This window comes from Quercus suber, unplaced genomic scaffold (assembly GCF_002906115.3).
Source record: "Quercus suber isolate HL8 unplaced genomic scaffold, Cork oak 2.0 scaffold_23, whole genome shotgun sequence".
Classification (NCBI taxonomy): domain Eukaryota; kingdom Viridiplantae; phylum Streptophyta; class Magnoliopsida; order Fagales; family Fagaceae; genus Quercus; species Quercus suber.
The window spans coordinates 1,635,464-1,659,639 of NW_027069488.1; the positions used below are offsets into that span (position 1 = coordinate 1,635,464).

The 24,176-nt window shown below is 33.5% G+C and overlaps 2 long non-coding RNA genes across 6 annotated transcripts; both read left to right on the plus strand.

The window, feature by feature from the left end:
• The first annotated feature begins 3,603 nt into the window (after positions 1-3,603).
• LOC136064121 (uncharacterized) lies at positions 3,604-13,946 on the plus strand. Of its 3 annotated transcripts, none has more exons than XR_010625779.1 (9): positions 3,604-3,937; positions 4,222-5,673; positions 5,926-8,539; positions 8,630-8,727; positions 9,614-9,732; positions 9,857-10,058; positions 10,334-10,417; positions 10,974-11,054; positions 11,308-13,946. It is a non-coding gene; the product is annotated as an uncharacterized LOC136064121 (long non-coding RNA). The 3 variants fall into 3 exon arrangements; XR_010625784.1 differs by having other exon boundaries at positions 11,326-13,946; XR_010625783.1 differs by lacking the exon at positions 9,614-9,732.
• Positions 13,947-14,000: 54 nt separating this feature from the next.
• Positions 14,001-16,327, plus strand: LOC136064119 (uncharacterized). Of its 3 annotated transcripts, XR_010625776.1 has the most exons (5): positions 14,001-14,249; positions 14,811-14,857; positions 14,957-15,019; positions 15,184-15,258; positions 16,021-16,327. It is a non-coding gene; the product is annotated as an uncharacterized LOC136064119 (long non-coding RNA). The 3 variants fall into 3 exon arrangements; XR_010625759.1 differs by lacking the exon at positions 14,811-14,857 and having other exon boundaries at positions 14,131-14,249; XR_010625765.1 differs by lacking the exon at positions 14,001-14,249 and having other exon boundaries at positions 14,256-14,857.
• The last annotated feature ends 7,849 nt before the right edge of the window (positions 16,328-24,176 follow it).

The window sequence follows — 24,176 nt, forward strand, 5'->3', positions numbered from 1 at the left end:
TTCTCATTTGGTTTACATTATTTTTAATTTATTAAACCATAGATGTCGATGTTGATGTTGAAATCTGCTGTGGTACTTGTGAATGTGATCTTAAAGACTGGAGATTCAATTATTTTAGTTTACAACACAGAAATTATCCTTATGGGTTAGTATTATGAATATGCTTACTCTTTAGTTTTCTTGTTGTTCTCATTTGGTTTACATTGTTTCTAATTTATTGAAGCGAAGTTGTCAATGCTGATGCTGATGCTGAAATCTGCTGTGGTACTCGTGAATGTGATCTTAAAGACTGGAGTTTCAAATATCTTAGTTTACAACGCAGAAATAATCTTTATGAGTTAGAATTCTGAATTTCAATGGTCTAAAAGATCTTGAGTCTAAGAAATTTACATTATCTTTAGAAAACTTTACTTTTCGGTGGTAAGGTTACTTTCATCTATTGTGCTTTGTATTCTCCTTGTATTGGATATCCATGACTAAAAATATCTCAGTTATCTCAATTTTCCTTGGTCTGGTTTTAGGCGATGAAGGAAATCATCATTTAGTTGATTGTGTTTTCTCATCCTTGAAACTTCAAAGAACTTGAACTATTAGTAGTGTTTGAGAAGTTAATTAGTAGATGTATTTGCATTGCTGGCCTGTTCTCACCTTGACCACCACAGCTACCGTCTTAATGTGACCATGACAAAAGTACTTTGTCCATTATAACTCTTAGAAAACAAAAGAGGCAGGAATTTTTGTTTACTAGGGTAAGAAATATGCATAGAGCCCTAGGATAATTTTATGGCTGTGCCAAAATTATTTTAACCGAATCTTCAACTTTATGAAACCTTAAATATTATCTATACTTCAAAGAGCCAGAGATTGACATGTTCTTCTTTTGAAACTATTGTGATAGACTTACATGTTAAATTCACATATGGACCTTTGGTGTTTCATTTTGCTATTAGTTGAAGATGTTTAATAGGATACTTAATATTTCCTTTCTTCTTTTTGATGTGTATTTTTCACTTTTGAAGCCTGCACACTTGAACCATTGATAAATTATGTTAGTACTTGGTAAGGATCTTTTTTTTTGATAACTAGTACTTGGTAGGGATCTTATGTTTTATTTTTTGTTTTTGAATGTTATGGTATTATGTATTAGTAACTGTTTTTTTAATTTTGGCGAAAAATTCATTTTAGTTTCTACATTTTCACATGATTTCCACTTTGGTCTCTAACTTTTTTTTTTTTCACCGATTTTAGTCCCTATCCTGAAAACGTGTCTCGTTTTAGTTCCTGATGTTGCATCAGAGACGAAAATTGCACAGCTAGCAAACGGAAAAAATTAAAAATATTAAAATAATGCACACTGTGTCCACGTGGCTTTCCATGTCAGCCTCTAAATTAAAAAAAATTAATTTATTAATTTTAACTAAATAAAAAAATTAAAAACATAAATAAAAACCAAACCTAGTAAGAACAACACATTTAAAACCCAGAAAATTTAAAACCTAGCAAGAACAAGATCAACAAAACACAAACCCAGCAAATTTAAAACCTAAAAAATTAAATTCAAACCCATATTTCAAAACCCCCTAGCCTAGAAAATTCAAACAAAGTTGCGGGTATTTATAAGCGTGACTTTGTTTGTTTTCGTTCTGGATTTGCGCCTGCAAAGAAAAAGCCTATCGGGGAGCACCATAGGGATAGGAAATCGGTGAGATGTGGATGTGATGCAAAAATGTATTTATCGAAATAGATAGTTGAAGGAGTTTCTCAGTGGTTTGTTGTACAGTTCAGTAATGTTCATAACCATGAACTTTTGGAAGATGACCAAGTACGCCTCCTTCCAGCATATCGTAAAATTCATGAGGCAGGTCAAGAGCGCATACTGTTACTTTCTAAAGCTGGTTTTCCTATTCATCGTATAGTGAAGGTGCTGGAGTTGGAAAAGGGGATTCAAGGTGGGCATTTACCATTTTTGGAGAGGGATGTGAGAAATTTTGTTTAGAACCGTAAGAAGTTGTTCAAGAAAATGATGCTTTGCTCATTGAAAAAAGGGAAAATGAATATGGGTTTGAATTTAATTTTTTGGGTTTTAAATTTGCTGGGTTTTAAATTTGTTCTTGTTGGGTTTGGTTTTTATTTTTTTTAAAATTTTTTTATTTAGTTAAAATTAATAAATTAATTTTTTTTAATTTAGAGGTTGACGTAGAAAGCCACATGGACATAGTGGGCATTATTTTAATATTTTTAATTTTTTCCATTTGCTAGCTGTGCAATTTCCGTCTTTGATGTAACGTGAGGGACTAAAACAAGACGTGTTTTCTAGGATAGGGGCTAAAATCGGTGAAAACAAAAGTTAGGGACTAAAGTGAGAATCGCGTGAAAATGTAGGGACTAAAATGGGTTTTTCGCCTTTATTTTTTTTATTCTCATTCATACTCGCTTTTGCAGCATGTATTTGAGGGAGTTGGGGTTGATGGGGGTTACGGATTTGTGGTTGGTAAGTAGGTTGATTAAGATTCAATTAGGGAGTAACAAGCTGGATATATTTTGGAGTTCAACAGTCAAAATAGGTGAGAAAAAGGAAGAAAAGCAGATCTGGTTGGTTGTTAGAAATAACTCAGTAATGCCAATATCGGTTTGTGGATTGTACAAGGGTTTTTATCTTATTCTCTTTAGGGTTCTCAGTGTGTGGAATTATGATCTAGTTGCAAGCTTTCAAGTTGCTGGAAATTAAAGTGAAAGAAGTGAAAAAAGATAAATGAATTGTTCCTAGTTTTTGCAGGCATTACACCTACGGTCCTTGACATTGCTTAGGGAAGAATTGCATCAAACAAACCTCAACACCATTATAGCTGCAAATTTATCTTTTTTTAGCTATTAAAAACCACAAAGAAAAAAAGAAGCCCAATAAAATAACTATGGGCTTGAAACTACAAGCTGTTCTGGAAAGCCTTAAAGCTCCAAAAAAACTCTTGATTACTAAAAGAAAATACAACTAAAATAAAACATGACCAAACTTTTGCCACTTGCATCACTAGAGACTCGAAGTGTTGATCCATAAGAGAAGTAACAAAATCAAATTGAATTTTGCACTATTAATGCCCTATTATTGTTATGGCCAATATTTATTGTCATGTGGTTGCAATCATATATATTACTGTTACTAGATTCTTCTATGAATATGAATGTTATTTTGGTTAATAGAGATTGATATTTAAATTTTGAAAAAGTGATTTTCAATACTAATGTCTATTAATATTCTCTTCTAGTTTGAACTTTGATGTTACATTGGTGGTTTGCTCAAAAGAAAAACTTGTAATAGCAAGGGAGGTCCTAGTTGTTGGTCCTCAGCTAGGAAACTGTTATTATTACTCTAATGCACATTGCTATTTATTGCGAGTCTGTGAGGAAGTAGAGTTGGAGGTATATGTAGTGCCTTTTCATTTATTTATTTAGAGAATTGTTTTATGTGAGGCAAAGGACAACGAGTCCAATAAAAAGAAAAATCAAAGACAAAGTAATTAGAATATGAACCACCCCCCCCCCCCCACCCCCCCCCCCTCGTCTCATAATAGATGAGCATGAATTTTGACCAAGGCCAATTCATTATTGTTAAACAATTCACCATTGGTAAATTGGTCAATCTCCAAAAAGCATCTGACAACCTGAATCTCTAATGCCTATAAACACAAAATCTTTATTTACTGGCATCTCTCATTTTGATGTTGAGGCAAAGAAGACAACATCAAGAATTGATTGATTTGTTTTCCTTAGAGAACAAGAATTAGATAATTAGTTTCATCACCGCTATTGTGTGAAATCCTGTTATTGGAATTTCAAATTCATGTATTTGTTTCAAACTCATTATGTTTCGTGATTCTCGATGGCTTGTCCAGGTTGTATTTATGATGTGTGCTGTTGCTGCTATTCATACTTGTCAAAGGTATAAAATCCATCCTGTTTTTGCGGTTTCCATTATCAGTTAGTCATGGTTAGTTTCTTATTATCTGCAGTATTTCATAATCTATCCCGACAGCTTAAGTACACATCTATGCTGAAGGTGATGAATATAATTTTCTTCTCTTGGTAGTGTCTAAAATTTCATGAAACGGATTGAACTGCTTACTTTTTAAAGCATCTATGAGAACATTCATCTTAATGCACTTAAATTTCCTGAAAGTTAAAGTACTTCTTTGATATTCTTGAATGTCTTGTGTTCTTTGGCAGTATTGGGAGGAACTCATGGGATCAATTCTCTATTGCCGGGTTGCTTGTGGTATTAACTTAGTTGCACTTGCAGAGGTAATGTGCTCATTTTGTCCACTAAGAATTTGTCTTAGCGTGTGTGAACAACCCTCATTGTTAATATAGTTTTCTCCAACATAGGTAGGGAAGTTGCTATCGTATATGTCATAGGTTGCACCTCAGTTTATTTGAGGACAAAGTTTGTAGAGATAGGGAGATGAAATTTTAAGTCTTTAAATACATTGCGAAAATTAAATTATAAGTTTGTACTTAGCTTTGTGATTATTTTTTGGGGGGTTTAGTATTAAAATTTTTACTATAGGACTTTCCCTCTTTAGCTTCTTAAACCAGACAAAGGGAAGAACATCTGGGATTGACACTTTCTTACATACATCCTAACATGTTGGAAAAGGAGCTGACATAAACACTTTGCTCACAACATTACTATGGGCCAATATGTGCCTAAGGTTTAATGTATCAATTGAGGAATCAGACAAGGATGGCATCTGCTCCCGTAGAAGGAAATGTTAAATTGTTTCTCACTTTACATGCTGTAAATAAAGTTGTGATATTCGTTGCATTGTTTTTACATGACATTCTCCAATACAAAGTAGGGTGACATCAGTTTCAAGTGTTTCAAAAAGTTGTCCTTTTGTTGAACTGGAAATGATTCAGGGTCACATAATTCAACCCCGTAATCAAATTGTTTCTGTTCCATAAGGCATGGATGCATTGATAATTCAAAGGTATTGATAGCTATGCTTGACAGGAAACTTGAATATTATGTTTTAAGTATGCATTAAAAAGAAGGTTTTATGTATACTATATTTCTAGGATACGAATTCTTTACAGGTTAATTCTTCAAGTCTTGTACAGGATGCTTCAATTTTTAAGCTAACCAATGTGTATGATCTTTTATTTTAGAAATAGAAATGGCGACATCTTTGTGGGACATGGTATTATTTACATGCACACAAACTTATAAATTTGTGTTTATATTATGCTGTAATATTTGGCTTGTAAAATCAAGAAAATTGGATTTAGTTATTTATCAAAATGAAAATTTAGATTTAATTGGGATTAAGTCTTTGTTTGACTAAGATCAGTAAATGTGACAGTTTTTTTGATCCATTGTTCTTTTTCTAACATGTTTTATTTGTTCCCTGATTTATTGGCTTTGCATTGATTATCTTCTTGTAACTAAATCAGCTGTTGTAAGTGTTGAAGTTTCCTTCTTATTTTTGTGTTTTTAATTTTGCTGCCCCAATCCATTTTCTTCTTTATCATTTATTTGACAGTTTATGTGACATGGATTGTTTACTTTCTAGATCTGTGGTTCTTATATTTACTTCTATGATGTATTTTGAGTAATGGTGTGAAGAGCATTTCAACAGCCTCATAATGGAGAGTCCAAATTTTTCCCATAATGAAATGGTAAGTCTCACAGAGATACTGTGTCATACCCATTTTGGATATAGAAGTTTATTTATTTATTTATTTTTACCATGCTATTCAGGATCATGTTTATGGTCCAATTTGTTGTAGAAAAATAGACAGCCACTAAGGATCCATGTAATCTTCAAGTACATTTGAGCTGTTCTTATTTCTATTTTGGTCCTTGGCATTCTTAAAGATTCTCATAAATCCTGTCTTTTTTGTTTCTTTTTGGGTCTTCTTGATCACCAGTTACCACTTCATTTTTAAATACTAGTCTCATCAGTCACTCAAATCGATGAACCTGACAGCTTGTATGGGATCATCTAGTCACACAAGGTTAGTCTATATTTTTTACCTTTTTGAATGTCCTTACAAGAACATCATCGGTATCTTTTGTTCCCTAGTGCTGATTGTATGTAGTGCTACCTGGATTACTGTGCTTAGGGAGATTTTTTCTGTACCACTGTGCCCCCACCCCCAAAAAACAGAACACTCCCCAGACAACCCAAAAAGGGGTGTGGAGGACAAAGAGAACAAAAAAGAGAGAAGAGGGGAAAATGGGAGAAAAGGTCTAATGGTTAAACCCTTAGCTATCCCTGATATGGAAATAAGTGGCAAATGGTGCAAATCAGTAATTTTTTTGGCCCCTGCTTAAATTTTTTTGTTTACAGTGCCTAGTTAGATCTTATTCTCAATTTTTCTATTGATTTGAGTTTTGTAACTTTAGTAGTTCATTGAAGAAGTAAATGACAACAATGGTGGTGGAGTGTGGCATGTGAAGTAATCTGCAAGTGAATGTGGGGGGCTAATGAATGGTTGGGATCAGTAATGCCTTCATGGTATATTGAGTTTAACTTTGGAATCTTGAAGGGTCTAGACTCTAAAATTGTGGGAAGTGGACCATGTCATGTAGCTATGACTGTGTTTCATTTTAATTTTACTTTCTTTGGAGTTTGGACCTTGGAATATGAGTCATGCGATGGACTTGTTATATTGTTCTTTAGCAAGGTCTTGGGCCAAAGTAGAACTGCTAATCCAACTCAAAAGTGGCTTATGGTTTATTTTTGGCTCTCGAAATTACCTTTTTAAGAGCCAATCCCCAAACAGTCCTAACAAAATAATATTTAGAACTTAAATTAAGGTTTTGATTAATAAAATAATCTTATTCAATAGATAAAAAGATGAAAGAAAGGAAATTAAGGTATATTTAGTTTGGTTTTGTATTTGTAGAAATACATGCATGTATTAGCAACAATCTTGAGACAATACACTGGCACACACCAGTACCAGAATATTTTGTTCTAGTGGCTAACTTGAAAGAGCCACCAATATGTTGTTTATAACATTTCACATTTCAATAATAAATTTCTTGATTTGAAATGAATACTCTTGATATATACTAGTAAAGTCAAGAAATTCATTGCCAAAATCGAGGAATCATTTGAACTATGCTGCAACAAGTCACACTTTAGCATAAGTTACTAATTACTAATTACATAGCTCATGGTGCCGACATCAGACTTATGGGGTATGATTTTTAATTTTTATCATCCATAGATATTTCATATTATGTAGGAGTCAGACATGTGAATGTATATTAAGTGCACTTAACAAGTTTGCCAAGAAAAGAACGTACTTTCATCAAATTTTAGTGAATGAAATATTTTTCATTTCTAAAAATTAGTTGATTGAGTGCATTGCAGGAGGGAGATTGTGATGACTTTTGTAGAAAATTGGAAGATTCAAAGCAGGAAATATTCATCAAAATTTCATATTCTTAAACCAGTAACTGGACTTTATGTAATCAACTTATGTTTCACTTGTTTTAGTAGCTTGTGTTGTCTGTTTTCTGTGCAAGTGAAGAGAGCACTGAATACATCTACTCAACAATAATCAAACTCCAGGTACTTATTATACCCGTAATACAATGCTCCTAACATAGAGGGTACTAACCAATAGTAGCTACCTTTTGGAAATCCAGTCCAAATTATAACTTGTGGTTCTTTTTGACGTTGGTATAATTCTCTTTGGATAATTAGAATTGATTTTAGTCAATCCTGGTAGTTGCTGAACTTCTAGAAAACCTAGGTAGTTATATTTAACAGATTTCCTTTCAATAAATGTTGATTTTGGTGGGTACCAATGCAAAGTTGAGTATGTATTTGAATGGTTTGAAATTCTGTAAAATTTTAATACCTAAATCACTGTGCAAGTCTACGGTTCTTTTTTTTTTTTCTTGCTAATAATAAATATAAAAAATATATATTTTCTTTATATAGTGTTTGTTTCAAATTTCTGCTATGTCAATGTCCCCTGTGCATATTTTTTTTATCATCTTGGCATGGCTTGGGATTTACGTTGGACAGCATCTTCATGTGGGAGAATAAGATTCTTTCCAGAGAAGCAGAAAGTATTTTCTGAACTTAAAATTCCAACCACAAACTAGATTCTTTCCAGAGAAGCAGAAAGTATTTTCTGAACCAGTAATTCCAACCACAAACCAGGTGTTTTGTTGTCAACCTTGCTTTTGTGATGAATGTGATGCTAGCGTCTGTCTTTGATTCTATAAAAGCACACTCTTCTTTTGTTTTGTTGTTGTTGTTTTCTGTTGATGATGTTGGTTCCTCTGATAGATCTTTTATTCCTAAGCAATAGAAACTGCATTGGTTTTAATAGGTTGTTCAATTCCAGTTTTGTTCTAATGTTTAATTTTGTGGCAGCATAGTTCCTCAATCCCATTCATAAATTGTAATAGTGACATGTCAGATGGCTTTGAGGTCATTGCAGAATAGGATTTGAGGCTGTTCCATGCTTATCCACAATGAGAGGGTGCTCCTAGATGCTTATGAAAAACCTTTGTAAGGTATGATCACTGGTTATTTTTGTTTATTTATTTATTAATCCAGAAACCTTGACTTAATCCTGTTTCTGATATCTTGTTCTTTGGTTATAGGGCTCCAGGTTTTCTCAAGCCACCGTAGCTTGGCATGGGTTTAAGTTCCTATGTCTTGAAGCCACAGAGCAATACTCAACCTTGTGTTGGCTTGGAAGGTTAGAGAGTTTCCAAAACTTTTCCTTTTTTATGGAACTTTTTTATTGTAAACTGTTAGAACTAGTATTAATTTATATTTATCAACTCTTTGTCATATTGAATCTGACTTCACTAGTTTCTTGAATTGTTTTGAACAATTTCGTGGTTTGAAACTACTGCGTTTATGAATTTGTTTTGAATTTTAAAACTCATTTGATCTCAGTAGCAGTGCAATGCAATGCAGAGTTGACTGAATGTCTACATTTAATTAATACTTAAGTAAAATAGTTTTTAAATCTTTTGATATCAGATACATACAGTGAGTCCAGGTTTACGTGTGCTTGCGTGTGTAGTGGCACTTCATTTACTAGAGGGATTATTTTTCTTCATCTTTTATCTGAATGCATCAACTTCTGGATCTCCAGATATTAGGCACTTGCTCATCGTTAAACTTATTTTGAGTCTCTCTAATCAGCCTCGCCTAACGTTTCATTTTCCTATCTGTATATACAATACCCTTTATACTGATAGAATTGAAATTGATATCTAGTTTGCTTTTCTGGTCATATCTATAATATAACTAGTGAACTGCATAATTTGCTCCCTCAGAGAACATTTGCTAGCCTTTGTCCAGAAAATTTTTGCACAAGCCCTTTTCACCTGTTGAAGAACATGATTTTTCTAATCATTATCCTTGGTTTAAATGGAGAGAAAACCAACTATCCAGATTTTTGGTTTCTGTAGAAAATTTGTGCTTATTCTTTTAAATACATTGATTTCTACCCAATTGCAAACATCTATTTCATGCATAGTGCTGAGAGATTGCTTAGATGTAGTTGGCACATGCATTATTATAAGTACTTGTGTGATGGCAGCTTGAAGAAGCAACGCTTTTGTGTGCCTCAGGTCAGGATGAGATTGCCATCAGCCTTACAAAATATATCGTATAGAATTATGAGTTAAATGAAGAGGCTTCAGATGTATTGCTTGGTTGGGAAGTGGCTGGCAGAAACTTGAGCTAGCAAGTCATACTCTAAATTTATATGTTCAAAAAATTTGTTTTGTGCTCCTTTGGGTTTTATATGTGCTAGTTTCTATAATTTATTTTTTAAAATTTTTTTTGCACACTGCTTGTGGTTTAAAATGCAGCTCCAGAACTATTTTAGAGAAGTAATTGAAACCTGCAGTTTCACTTGCTGAGGATGAGAAGATGACAAACAAGAAGTCTATTGAAACATGAAGCCAAACTCATTTTCATCTTGCGCATCATGCAGATGCTCTATTTAGGAGTTAAGAGGATAGACTTACCTCTAATGAGTGGCAAGCAGCAATGTGCTTAAGGAAACATACGGTATTAGATGCCCACTAATTTATGAGATCCTTGGAATCCTAAGTTATACTTTTTTTTTTTTTAATCTTTTTAAATATTTCTTGGGTATGTTAATTTAATAATTTTGCCGAAAATAGAATTGGAGGCATTTATTAGACATTTGAAAAGTTCATCAGAGGTGAACTCCAATGCCGAATCCACTTATTTTACTTGTGAATTCTGTACTGTTGTTTCTATGGTGGTATGCCCGCTAAGTTGCTTTACCGTTCTAATGAGATTTCCACGTCCTATTTTAGGGGAAGAAGATTGAGTACTCTGTAAAAACATGAAAATTACAAAAGCAACTTGCAATGGATGAGGAAGAGGCTGAAAAATTGCAGGTATTGAGAATGTGTCTATGTCATATGTTTTGCTGAACACAAGACATTTGGTGAACTGAACAGTCAGTAATCTGTTGTGCATATAAATGTACAAACTTGTTTCTATATTTAAACCCACTTTATGGAGTTGCCAGTGAATCATACTTGGAAGATTTTATGTTTAATTTTTACACCGATGCTTGGTCATCTCCTAACAGAGATGAATTTTAAGCCTATAAACTTTTGTTTAGATTAAATCTAATTCAAATTATGTGATAGGTTTCATATAATCTTGGAGGATGACACAGACAATTTTCTAAGTCTAGCATTGGAGAAATATCAATGTTGTTTGGTTATAGGTGACAAATATGATGTGAGAGTGGGATGCAATTATTTATCCAAGTCCTTTGTTCAACAAATTGAAATTTTTTATGCACTCTTTGGGTGAAATGGTTAATGTTGAAAAGCTTGAATCATGTTACATGGGAATTTATGATACTGAATCTGAATTACTTTGCATGAATTTTAATTAAAGTGAATTTAGCATCCTTGGAGGACCTAACATATGTGATTTCAGGTGTTTCTACTAGTTTCCATGTGGTTCACTCTCTTTTCTAGACGAAATGTTGTAAATAGCATGCTTCGCACAGTTAATGAGGTACATTGAAATTAAAATGTTATTTTCCCCTTTTTATAATAATTTATCTTTTGGGTGGTTGATATCTTATATATATATATATATATAGGTTAAGTCTTACAAATTCTAAACTTTTGCGTACCAAATTGCATCAAGAATGGGTAGTTGAAGCATATGGGTAGCTCAAAGGATACTTCTGGCCACATAATTTTTAGGTTTTAAACTAAGGTGAAATTTTTATACTTCATAGAGTTGGGTGTTTGTTTTCAACCAGGATTGTTGGATTATGCAGTTTGCTTTGGTTTCACTGGTGAAGAAAATGACTGTTGACCATCCATACCACAAAATCATTCAGGTATATAAGTCTACTCCTTTTGCTGGTCCGAAGCATATTATATGGCTTATGGTTTTCATCCAGGTCAGTTTTTTTACTTCATTTCATGTTATCTTTCAAGGAAAGGTTCTCAAGTAAGTGGCTTAAGCTTGTGTCTTTTGGATTTATCTTGTCCATTATGTGGCTTATATTTGACTTATGTTTATTGAGACGGATGATTTTGTCTCTATACATTAGATGAATATCATTAGCATTTTTTATGGGATGGGGTTTTTGGGCAGAAAGAAGAGGAACAAGGTGGAATATAGAGGATAGTGTTTGCCTCTTGTAGATTTATGAGGAAGGAAAGGGAGGAATTTTGAGGGAGAAACCCACCTATTTTGGTTTCCTATCCTTTTTGCCCATAATCGAGCAAATTGGGACAGGTTGGAATGTCTTTTAATGAAATTATGTGTAACCAAAAAAACTGCTAAACCAAAAAGAAAGAAAGGTGGGTGTAACAAGGCTTCAAAGAAAGCCCTTATCCTTTCCTCTACTTTATCTTCTACACATGTAAAAAGGAGTGGCAGACTCCTTATCTTTGCATTTACAATTGCTCTTAGAACTCCCAAATAATTTATGGGGGAAACAAATGAACAAACAAAAGTAATAGTCATAGCTCTTGCTAGCCTGAGCTGAATTAAGCATGTTATGAGTTGTATATAAGCTAGGAGAAAATTAGTTATAATTTATTAGAAACATCATATGAATAATATGTATTGTGCCTAGGTAATTCAATTTTTACCTTACACACTTCCCTATAATAGCATGGTATTAGAAACACAACACACCACCCACCACCCACCCAGCTCTGACATTCCGCATCACTAGTGACAACATCCTTTGTATTGTGTCCTCCTAGATCTCTTGAATGGGAGGAAGATTATGGGTGGACATGAGTTTGGTGGACTACCATCTTGATGCTTGTGACTCCTCCCAGTCAACAGAACTTGAATTATCCACTTCTCCTCTTTAACATCCTTCTATTCAGATTTTTAAATTGTTGATTCCTTTATGTTGTTGAGTCCTTACAATGTGAAGCATGTCAGTGAAGTAAGCACCATCGAGTGCCCTTTGTGTCTAGATGTGAGAATCATGTTAGTAGTACTTTTTGCTTAGTTCATTCAGATATTTGGAGTGCAATAAAATTATCATCATATTTGGAATTTAGGTATTTTGTAAACTTCATTGATGCTATTCTGAAGTTATATATTATGAAGGCTAGATCATAGTTGTACTTAATTTTTATATCCGTCTATATGTAAATAAAGACTTAACGCTTCAATTTGTGTTTTTCAATATGATTATGCTCATAAATATGTTTATACTTTTTTGTCCCACTTTCTAGATGATCATGATATATTTCATTAGTCTTCTTCTTCTTCTTATACTTTACAGCAAAATGGTGTGCCAAAACGTAATTGAGACATTTGTTGGAAGTTACCCTATGTGCTTTTATTCCATATGAATGTTACAAAAACATGTTGGAGTGATGCATAATTGACAACTTGTTATTATATCAACCGTTTTGATGGTTAGATTCCTTTAATCATGTTGTCCCTGGACACACACCCTTGTTCCATTTACCCCCAAACTCCAAAGATTTTTGGGTGTGTATGTTTGCATTTTAGGTCTAGGAGGTGACTAACTTGATTCTCGATCTCTTAAGTATATTTTTCTTGAGTACTCTCGTACTCATAAGGGATATAAGTGTTATTTCTCTTCACTTCATTGTTACTTTGTTAGAGTTGATGTCATCTTTATTGAGTCTACTTCATATTATTCCTTTCCTTCCTCTATGAGTGTTAGTTCTCCACTGTGTCTTCCTTGATTGCCATTACCAGCATTGGTACTTCTTTGGCCATAGCTCCTGAGAAGCCATTACGAGTGTTATGAGTAGTATATATGGTAGGAAAAATTAGTTATAATTATTAGAAACATCATATAAATGAAATGTCTTGTTTAAGGGTAATTTACTTTTTACCCAATTCACTTCTTGAGAATAACAAAACACAAGGTACTTGTCAATTTAATGAAGCAAGGGTGGAGTTGCAGAACATTTAAGTTTCATGTGAGTTTGGGTTTTATTGACTTTTGTATGAGTTGGGATGTATTCTTGGGTTGGCCATACATCATATCTTTCTTCAAGCAATTGAGATTGTACTCGTCAGTTTTTAACATTATGAATTTAATTATATGACTTACTCTTGTTTTGAGAATTTAATTGTCATTATGATTGTATTTGTTTGTTTTAACCTTATGAATTTAATCATATGACTTTATTCTCGTTTTGAGAACTTGATCATTAATATGACTTATCGATTTTAACCTTCTGAATTTAATCATATGATTTACTCTTGCTTTGAGAATTTAATCGTTGGTGATGCTGGTTTTTGCAAATTCGTACCCAAAAGCCCATAAGGAGGAATGCCCAATAAAAAGCAAGGGCCAAAAAGCCCAATAAGAAGCAAGCCCCAAAGGCCCACTAAGAAGACCGAATAGCAAGAAAGGCCCAAAGAAAAAAAAAAAAAAAAAAAAAAAAACAATTTAAATTCGCATATGGACCGTACCTTTGGTGTTTCATGTCACCATTAGTTGAAGATGTTTTATAAGATGCTTTATATTTCCTTTCTTCTATTTGATGTGTATTTTTCACTTTTGAAGCCTGCACACTTAAATCATTGATAAATTATGTTTGTACTTGGTACGGATCTTATGCTTGATTTGATTTTGAATGTTGTGGTATTATGTATTAGTAACTGTTTTTTTATTTTTATCGTGTAGGAGCCTTCTATATTAAATGAGTGGGTGATGATACCGTGGCCACACTGGACCAGGTTAAGGTTTGTGTTAATCTGTTCTGATTACCATCCAACTTTGGCCACCCATAAATTTTTCAACACAATTAAGAGGCAATAGCAAAGGAGAGAAGTGATCTCACTTCATGAGTGGGATTAGAATTTATGAATCTATTTTAAGTTACAACGACATAGCATGAGGAATTTACAAGTGTGAGAAGGGTGGGATAGGTTCTTACAGTACATTTACTTTGAAGTAGGTATTGGTAGTTGGGTCCTATTCTGGCATGAGAGCCTTTGAGGGAGGCATTACAGGTTTTTACACCTAGGGTCCTTGACATTGCTTAGGGATGTAACTCGAAGTGTTGATTGGCATCTCTCAGCTTGATGTTGAGGCAAAGAAGACAACATCGAGAGTTGATTGATCTGTTCCCCTTTGAGAACACGAATTAGATAATAAGTTTCATCAATGCTATAGAAGGGTATTCAAATTGCTGATAGAAGATTACACTTCTTCCCAATTCAATCTTGTTATTGAAATTTCAAATTCCTGCATATGTTCCAAACTCATCATGTTTATTTTATGATTCTCAATGGCTCGTCCAGGCTGTATTTATGATGTATGCATTTATTGCTATTGATCCTTATCAGAGGTATAAAATTCATCCTGTCTTTGCGGTTTGCATTATCAATTAGTCATGGTTAGTTTCTTATTATCAGCAGCCTTTTTGTCTGTTTATTTTTTTTTCCAGGGAATTGGTCAATGCAGTACTTCATAATCTATCCAGACAGTTAAGTATGCATCTATGCAGAAGGTGATGAGTAAAATTTTCTTCTCTTGGTAGTGTCTAAAATTTTATGAAACTGATTGAACTATTTACGTTTTAAAGGATCTGTGGGAACATTCATCTTAGTGGAGTTCAATTTCTTGAAATTTGAAGTACTCTGATATTCTTGAATGTCCTGTGTTCTTTGGCAGTATTTGGAGGAACTAAGGGGATCAATTCTCTTTTGCGGGGCTGCTTGTGGTGTAAGCTTAGTTGCACTTGTGGAGGTAATGTGCTCATTTTTTCCACAAAGAACCCTTTTAATTTGTTTTAGTGTGTGTGAACATTGTTAATACAGTTTTTCTCTAACATAGGTAGGGAAACTACTATCATATATGGCATAGGTTGCACCTCAGTTTATGTGAGGACAAAGTTTGTAGAGATAGGGAGACAAAATTTTATGTCGTGAAATACATCGTTAAAATTCAGTTATAAGTTTGTACTTAGCTTTGTGATTCTTTTTTGGGGGGTTTGTACTTTTAAGACTTTACCGCTTTATCTTTTAAACTAGACAAAGGGAAGAACATCTAGGATTGACACTTAGGGTTGATGTAGAAATGGGTAGGGCCAATTAGGGTTTGATAGCGAAATTTATCTGGAGTAAGATTTAGGATTTAATAGGCTTCTAGGGGTGTTTGCACTTTGCAGATTTGATTTGATCTAATTTTTAGATCTATCACTTAAAGTAGAGAAATAACAAGAGTACATTATAGGGCAAGTGGAAGATGAATGAGAAAGAAACAGAATGATAAGAGAGATGCTAGTAAGTCAAATGTAGCTCTAAGCTGTCAGTTCTCAATAATCTGCCTTATTCTTAAATGTGATTGGATAAATGATTAAATTCACCCTTCTCATTAGATTAAGCTTTTGGGACAAGTGGTAGTTTATCATGGTATTGGAGCAAGTTAGAGTCTGATGTGTGCCATTTAGCTATATCTTTTGTGTTGTTGCTCTCACAAAGTAGCTTTTTAATGTGGTTTCACTTGCAGGGGCAGGAACATATATTCAGAGTCTAATAAGTTGATCAAATCAACTCAAGTTTTCCTGAATGCCCTTAATGAACTCCGATAAAGTCATGTCATGGAAATATCTACTAAGCCATCAAAGAGGGAAAGTTCTAAGTTGAATATGTTAAATTATACTTGAGTTAATTGTATTTGATGCTCTTTGAGTTAGATTTTCTCAGATTGTTAAATTTCAAATTCAGTAAAAAAAATTAAATATTGTCCTCTAAGACTACATCCATTAATTCCCACTTAGTTCATGACTATGTGATGCATTTGTTTGTGCTAAATATGTATAGCTTTATTTATTAAATTTTCTTTGGGTTATCAGAAATATATGAAGGAGAAAGAAAATTCAAAAAAGGTCTTTTCAATTGTTGCATTTTTTTTTTTTTTTGGGGTTGATGCTATGATTGTTGAGAAATGGTTTTAAGGAAAATAATTATAGAAAGTTGGGACAATGTTTCCCGATTTTGGTCTTTACATTGCCTTTGAAGCGATGAGGCTTTTTTTATTTGTTTGTGTATAAATTTAATTGTCATAAGACAAACAAAATTTTTTCCCGTCAATCATATGCTGTTAAAGTTTCTATAGGTCATTACTTAGTTTACATTGCCTTTGAAGCGGCGAGACTTTTCTTATTTGGTTGTGTAAATTAATTGTCATAAGACAAACAAATTTTTTTTCGTCAATCATAAGTTGTCAAAGTTTCTATAGGTCATTACTTTGTGCTGGTTCAGCCAAGTGGGGTGTTAGGAATGCTGAGCCGGTCCTTATTTTCTGTCTTACACACACAGATATAAATGCATTCACAAAGTCAATTGTGCAAAACACTAGACAAGACTCGACTTAGAAGCTTCATGGTTTTTTTGAAGTGTTTTTTGTGAGACTTAGTTCATGGAGTGGAGGCTCAGGCAAATAGGTCCGTTCTTTGGGTTCTAAAATAGTAAAAATCATCGATGCAACTCATGGATGTAGCCATGGTAGTGAACCATATAATTTTTTGTGTTATGTGATTGTTATGTGTTTTTCTCTATTTTTGCTTCTTATAGTTTTTGGGAATTTCCTCTTGTTTTTCAAAAATAAATTTCTCTCATGTGCAGAGGCATTGTAATAGTGTAGCTCATTCTTTAGCAAGAAGGGCAGTTTCTCTATCGCAAATGCAAGTCTGGATGGAGGATGTACTACCAGATATTCTTCCTGTACTTTAGGCCGACTTGACTGGCCTTCCTATTTAATAAAAGTTTGGTCTTCTTTCTCAAAAAAAAAAAAAAAAGTTTTTGGGAATTTGAATCCATTCCCTTCAACATGTAGTGATGTCTGTGTAAGCATGTGTTGGACACCAACATTTTGCCCATTTAGGCATGTCCTTGCTCTACAAATTGCTTTAAATGGTGGTATGTGAGACTCTTTAGGTTGCTCCAATTATATTCAACTCATACAGTTGAGTTGTGAAAGTTAAAATTTCTAAAATAGTGTCTATCTTTTCATAGATAGCTGCTAGGGATGGATTCTTACAATAGACAAACTTGTCTCTTGTTAATTGGTGTTGCTTATGTCTTTGTGATAAGGAAACTGTGGACCACCNTTTGCATATGTTAAATCCTTAGAATTGTGTACATTAAATTTATAAAACTGTATACTTATTAAAAAAAAAAAAAAAAGTGTATGCAGATTGTTCAAAATTGTACTTGGTTTTTTTTAGTAAAACATATATTGTGTACTTTTTTTTTTTTTTTTTGAAAAACAAGACTTCGAATTTTATTAAATAGTAGGCAAATTTGCCTAGTAAGTAGCAATGGTGTACGATGAGAGACATCTTCTATCCACACTTGAAAACCAGTGACATGTTGTGCATGTTGAGCTAGGTTGTGAGCTACACTATTTTCTTTTCTACGAACATGTGAAAACCTAATATAATGAAATAAACTTGCAAAACATTTAACATTTCGACTAAGTAAACCAAAGGATTCCAAAGAGTGCGAATCTGCATTCAAAGCGTTTACAACAATCTCTGAAACTCCCTCTAGGATGACATCTTTCAAACTCAGATCAGCATCAAACTATAAAGCATTCAATGTAGCCAAAGTTTTAAGCTCCATGACAATTAAGAGGAGAGAAATGATTCCGAACATGTGTGCCAAGCCCTTTTTTTGGCAATCTTGGATGATCATTCCAATTCCTGCCCTATCTTCTTCTTAAACATTGTATCGATATAACTTGTGCCCTAACCCTCCACGATTACATCAATAGTTGATCTCCAAAACAACACTAATCCACCTCCCATATTCAATCTTGGGTCAATGAATAAATTCTCACTCCTAAACACATTTTTTAGCTTAGTTTTATCTGTCCATGTTTCAGCTAAAAACACAAGAGAGGGATCTTTTACTCGCACCAAATTTGCAAGCTCATTCTCTGTACATGGGTTCCCAAGCCAACAACAATTCCTCACTAGGCAACTCATTGCGATTGGCAAGGCTGATGCACAACCTCCACCATTAAATTTGATGAGCTTTCATCTTCTTTTGAAACCATTCTCCGCTTTTCCGGTAACTCCAAATGATAAATACGACCTCTCTTCACATCCAAGAGTTTACTCCCAGTCTTACTACTCGTGCCTCTGGTTCATGTTTGGTTTTTCCTATTTCTTTTGATGCTAATGAAAGTTGGGTTGCGTGTGTATTGTGAAGTTAAATTTTCGGGGCTGTGTGTTGGATGACTCAACTGGCTTGCACATGCTCCCGGTATTATGATGAGCATTCTATTTTTGGGCTGAATCAAAATAGTCATTAAGAGCATTAGTTGTATTTCCTTTCATAGACAGAAGCTCATTAAACCGGTTAAGGTCAGCATCAATTTCATTTATTTGAATATCAAATAAATTTTCGGTTGGTATCTGAATAGGAAATAAATTCTCCACCAAATCCGTTACACCTTCATTAATACACAGTTTCCTTGAATTATGGGACTCAACTGGAGGCAGTTGGTTTGACAAAGAATTCTGATTTGAATGAATAATTGGAACTGTGTGTAACACCTCTCTCAATTCACTAACTGCTATAACATGCCCAACAGTTACATTAATTGCTCGGTCTCCTTCAGTTTCCTTGCTCGCCTAAACCTTCTCCAGTCCTTCGTCCACCACTTCTTCACCCGTTACTTCCAAGGCCATTCTTGCCGTGTGAAACGCTTTCCTTGTCCAATGTTGCTTATTCTCATAGAATCCTAGCACATAATTAACTGCTTTTTCATGCGCTGGGGCTGGAGTTGCCTTCAATGAGGAGTTGAATTGCTGGTGTTTCAGAGTCAGAGTGCCTTTGCTCTATACCCATAGCTTGCAAATGTCTACCTGAAACTCTGCTACCTGACTGACCTCCATACCTGGTTCCCTTGCTGCCAATTTCCACCTTGCGTCATGAAAGGCTTTCCGTGTGAGTGGAAAATTCCTTTTGTAAAAACTTGGCACAATAATTTCAGGTGTAAAAATCGTATCCAACTGCATGGTTGAATTCCTCCATATTAGTCGACGTAAAAAATGTAGTAGACTCCTCACAAAAAGAAAAATGTTTCCCCAACCCCGCAACAAGTAAACCCCGCAAGCTCCACAGATACACTTAATATCCATGGAGAAACAAAAACAAAAACAAGACAACCCAAAACAGAACTCTCCTTCGTGTAGAAGGGACAAACAACTTTTACTGTTGAAGGGAAGGAGGAAAATCTCACTTCTCTAAACAACAGAGACCTTTTTGTGTACTTGATTGCGAAGAATAGTGTACAGTTTTTTTTTTTTTTTTAAATTAAGTACATTGAATGTGCATAATTATATACGTTCTTTGATATAGAATTGTGTATATTTTTTTTTAAATCGTGTTTGTTGAATGAACAAAATTTCATACAATCTTTGTAAAATAGTGTATGTTAAATGTTTAGAATTGTGTGATTTTTTTAAAATATTTAGTACGTTAAATTTAAAGAATTGTGTAGATTTTTAGAAAAATTTTGTGCATTGAATGAACAGAATAGTGTACACATTCAAAAAATTCTATACATTGAATCTACATAATTGTATATATACTTTGAAAATTTGTGTACGTTTATTGTACAAAATTGTTTTATATATATATATATATATATGTTTTCTAAAATTGTGTATGCTGAATGTATAAAATAGTATATATTTTTTCAAAAATTATATATGTTTAATGTGGACTGTGAAGAGATATATATCAACATGCAAGGTGGACAAAAGAATTATATTATAAAAAATGTTTCTATTCAAAACAAATATGCAATATTATTCATGTCTTTGATAGAAATAAAATCAAGAAATGCTCAAATCAAACAATTGTTGAACATGTAAATATCCATTGTCTAATGTTGTATTTTAGCATACAACTTTAGTCCAAACTGCTCTTGATGGCCAGCACTCAGCAATGCCTTCACTACAAATTAATACAAATGTTAATCATTGTTTCATAAGCTTTTCTAGTCCTTATGTTTCTATAATTTTAGTAACGATGTATCTGGCGCGAATCACTCCCAACTTGGGGAAATGAACATTTGATATGTAAAGTTACACCATCTACTGCTCTTAACTAACTAGTTCACTATATATATATATATATATATATATATATGTAAGACAATGATTTGTTGCAAACAAGTTTATAGGAGTTGCTACAAACAGTACTAGGTGCCAACTTATGAAGCCAACATGTATCCTGGGTCATGTGATTGTCACATGACCAGCCAAAGTCCAAAAAATTCTCTTAACCGCAGATTGCACATAACTTAAACCCAAGTAAAACAGAGCCCATCCATCTATTTCTTCACAGTCCCCTGTCTCTCACACCACCACAATTCAGGGCCACCACCCGCCTCCTGTTGGAGACACCTCAATCAGCTCAGCTCAACTGAGCCAAAACACTTCTTTCTCTCTCATTTAGTCTTACTCTCTTTCAAAAACGAAAAAAAAGAAAAAAAAGTTTATCAACAACGAAAAAAGGAAAAAAAAAAGATAAAAAAATATTTTCACTCTGGTGAGAACCTGAGGTAGATGAGTAGATTTGTTGCAAATGTGACTCAATATGTATGCACAAGGCTTAGATCCGATTGTTCAACCAAAAAAAAAAGACTTAGGGTTGGTTTGGCATGATTAATTTTGGCAACTTATTTTACTATTCAGCTTATTTTTGCTACTATTAATGGGTCCCACTGCACTCTTTGTTACTATTTGTTCAGCTAACTTTTACCTTTTTCTATAGTACTTTCAGCAAAAAGTTTTCAATTTCAACAAAATAAGCAGATCCCAAACAAACCCTTAGATCCAATTACTTAGTGGACCACATAAAAAATATAGCCAAATTATTTATATTTGCAAATCCACAAAAGATGTAGAACTTTAGATCAAAGCAAAGCCAACCAAGAAAGAATATATTCTACAAAATGTTATGTTTTGGATTGAATTTATATTGGTGGTGAGAGTGTGAAGTTGTAGGTGGAGAGTTGGTTCAAGTGGATGTGTGAGAGGGATATTTTGCTTTGCTCAGAGAGTTGGGCAAATTAAAATCATGAGATCAATTTAATAGCTATTTTGCTTTGTTTTGAGAGTTGGGATATTTTGTTTTGCTCGGAGACTGAGATCATGAAAGACATAGTGGAGGGAATGAGTAACAGAGCCTCTCTCTGCCAAGAGACGGCAGTGAAAAGTGGTGGAATGAGAGAGAGGGACCGGCAAAGAGAGAGATGGTCGGGTTATATTTTGCCTGGGTTGGTTAAGAAAGAGAGAGAGAGAGAGATAGAGAGGGGAGCTGATGCCTAATGGTTAAAGCTACCTATGGTTAAGGAAATTTGGGGACTTTGGCTAGTCATGTGAGAAGCACGTGACCTAGGACACATGTTGGCTTCATAAGTTAACACCTAATATTGTTTGTAGCAAGTTAATAACTCTTACAAACATGTTTGCAACAAATCTTGTTCATATATATATAATGAAAGTCAAAGAGTGAGATTTTACACAACATCAACAACCAAGATGATCGTAAATGGCATTTCCTAGTTCAAAATTTCATGATCATAGCATCTCAGGTTTTAATACAACCTATTTTAGAAATGTTTTCTATCTAGGGCAAAAATGGCCAAATACCACTTTTTTTGAAAATATTTTGCAATCTACCTATTTGCGAAATATTTAGCAATCTACTTTTTTTTTTTGAAACTCGATTTTATGGAAATTGAATTTCCCATGGTACTCAAGTTCCACGAACTCAAGTACCATGAAAAAAATTTTGAAATTTTTTGATGTAACTCGAGTTCATGGTACTCGAGTTCGAGTTCCATGAATTTGAGTACCATGGAAAACTCGATTTCCACAAAATCGAGTTTTAAAAAAGTGGTATATTGCTAAATATTTCACAAACAATGGAAGATTCATACATATTTTCTCAAACAGTGGTATATGGCCATTTTGGCCTTCTATCTAAGCATGATGGATGGAACGACTCCATTAACAAGTTCAATGCTAGATATCTCAAACGACACATAAGGATCCTTCACCATAGAGGATGATGATGGTGGAGTCGCGACTTTTTAAGCATTAGTGACCATAGTACCTTTTGATCTAATGTCGGAATTAAGCATCATATGCCATATACTTCCAAGTTCTCGATCCTCCTCTGCCATTAAAGGTCTAGCATCTGTCTTATCTTCACAATACTTGAGAGCCAAATTTAAAAATTTCACCACACAATACCAAGGCTATAAACAATACTCTTGTCTCTTAGTTTACGAGTTAAGAAATACATCGAATCAAGGTAACCCTACAAATCTATTTAAGAGAATATGAGAATAAAGAAATAAACATCATTTAAATCTCCAATGAAGTGCTATTAAGTTTATTTCATCTAATTTAAGTTACATTTTTTTTAAAATTATTGTATAAATTTATAATTTAAACGAATGGTTAATTGCAAAAAAAAAAAACCACCCTAAACTATTGGGATTACCAATAACCAATAGTTCAACCAAGGTTGTCAAAATCAGGATCCTACGTAAAATCGTGGTAAGTAAGTGGGATTATGGATTGTAGGATCCGATCATGAATCTTAAGATCCTAAATTATTTGAGAAAAAAAAAACACATTAGTATGTTAAATAATCACATAAATTATTCATTCATTCATAAAAAACCAAAAATTTGCATCCATTTGATTTAATTACTGTATATTATTACATTAATTTGTAAGCATCATTTAAAGAGACCAAAAAGCTTAAAACATGACACTCTATTAGGTTGTTATTTTTCATTTGAGTCCAACTGACACTTTTATCTATTTACATTAAAATAGCAAAACCTGATCTATTGGAATATTATTTTTCATTTGGGTCCAACTGAGTCTTTTGTCAAGTTAAAGAAGATTACAATAAACCAGGATCATTTGGGATCGTCAGAATTGTATGATCTTACCAATCCTAAACAATCGCAAAGATTCTTGAAAGATATGGATCGTTTTGGACAAGTGGGATCGTAAAATCATAGAATCGTAAGATCCAAATCGAAATTTTGACAGCTTTGAGCTCAACTGATACTTAATGGGATGAAGGATAAGGTTATGGATTCAAAATCTATTAGGTACATGTGTAAGTTACAAATCAATATGGTCCCAACGGACAACTCATATAGTATACTAAAGTTGGTAATTTGTGTGTGGATGGTGCATTAATATAGTTGCTAAGGTTAATAAATATTGTTCTTTGGCTAGCCAATATTGTTGTTCAAATTGTGTGCCTTTGTTTAATTGTGAATCTTAAATGAGTCAAATATTCAAATTGTGTACTTTTCCTGCCATCTTGTGTACTTCTACACCGCCACATATTATTAGTCAATTGTGTTTGAATGCAATAATCATTTTGCCTACACTAACAATAACCATTTCACTTCAAATTGTTGCCAACCAGGTGCATTCATTGCAAATTCCAACAATCTCCTCAAGAGAACGAGAATTTGAATATAACTTTGAAACTTAAAAATTTTAATTGTACCAAAGAAATTGAGAAAATATAATGCATAATAAAAATAATTAGAAGAATATGACTATTTCATAAAAGCACAATATCAATCAAAAACATAAAAAATAA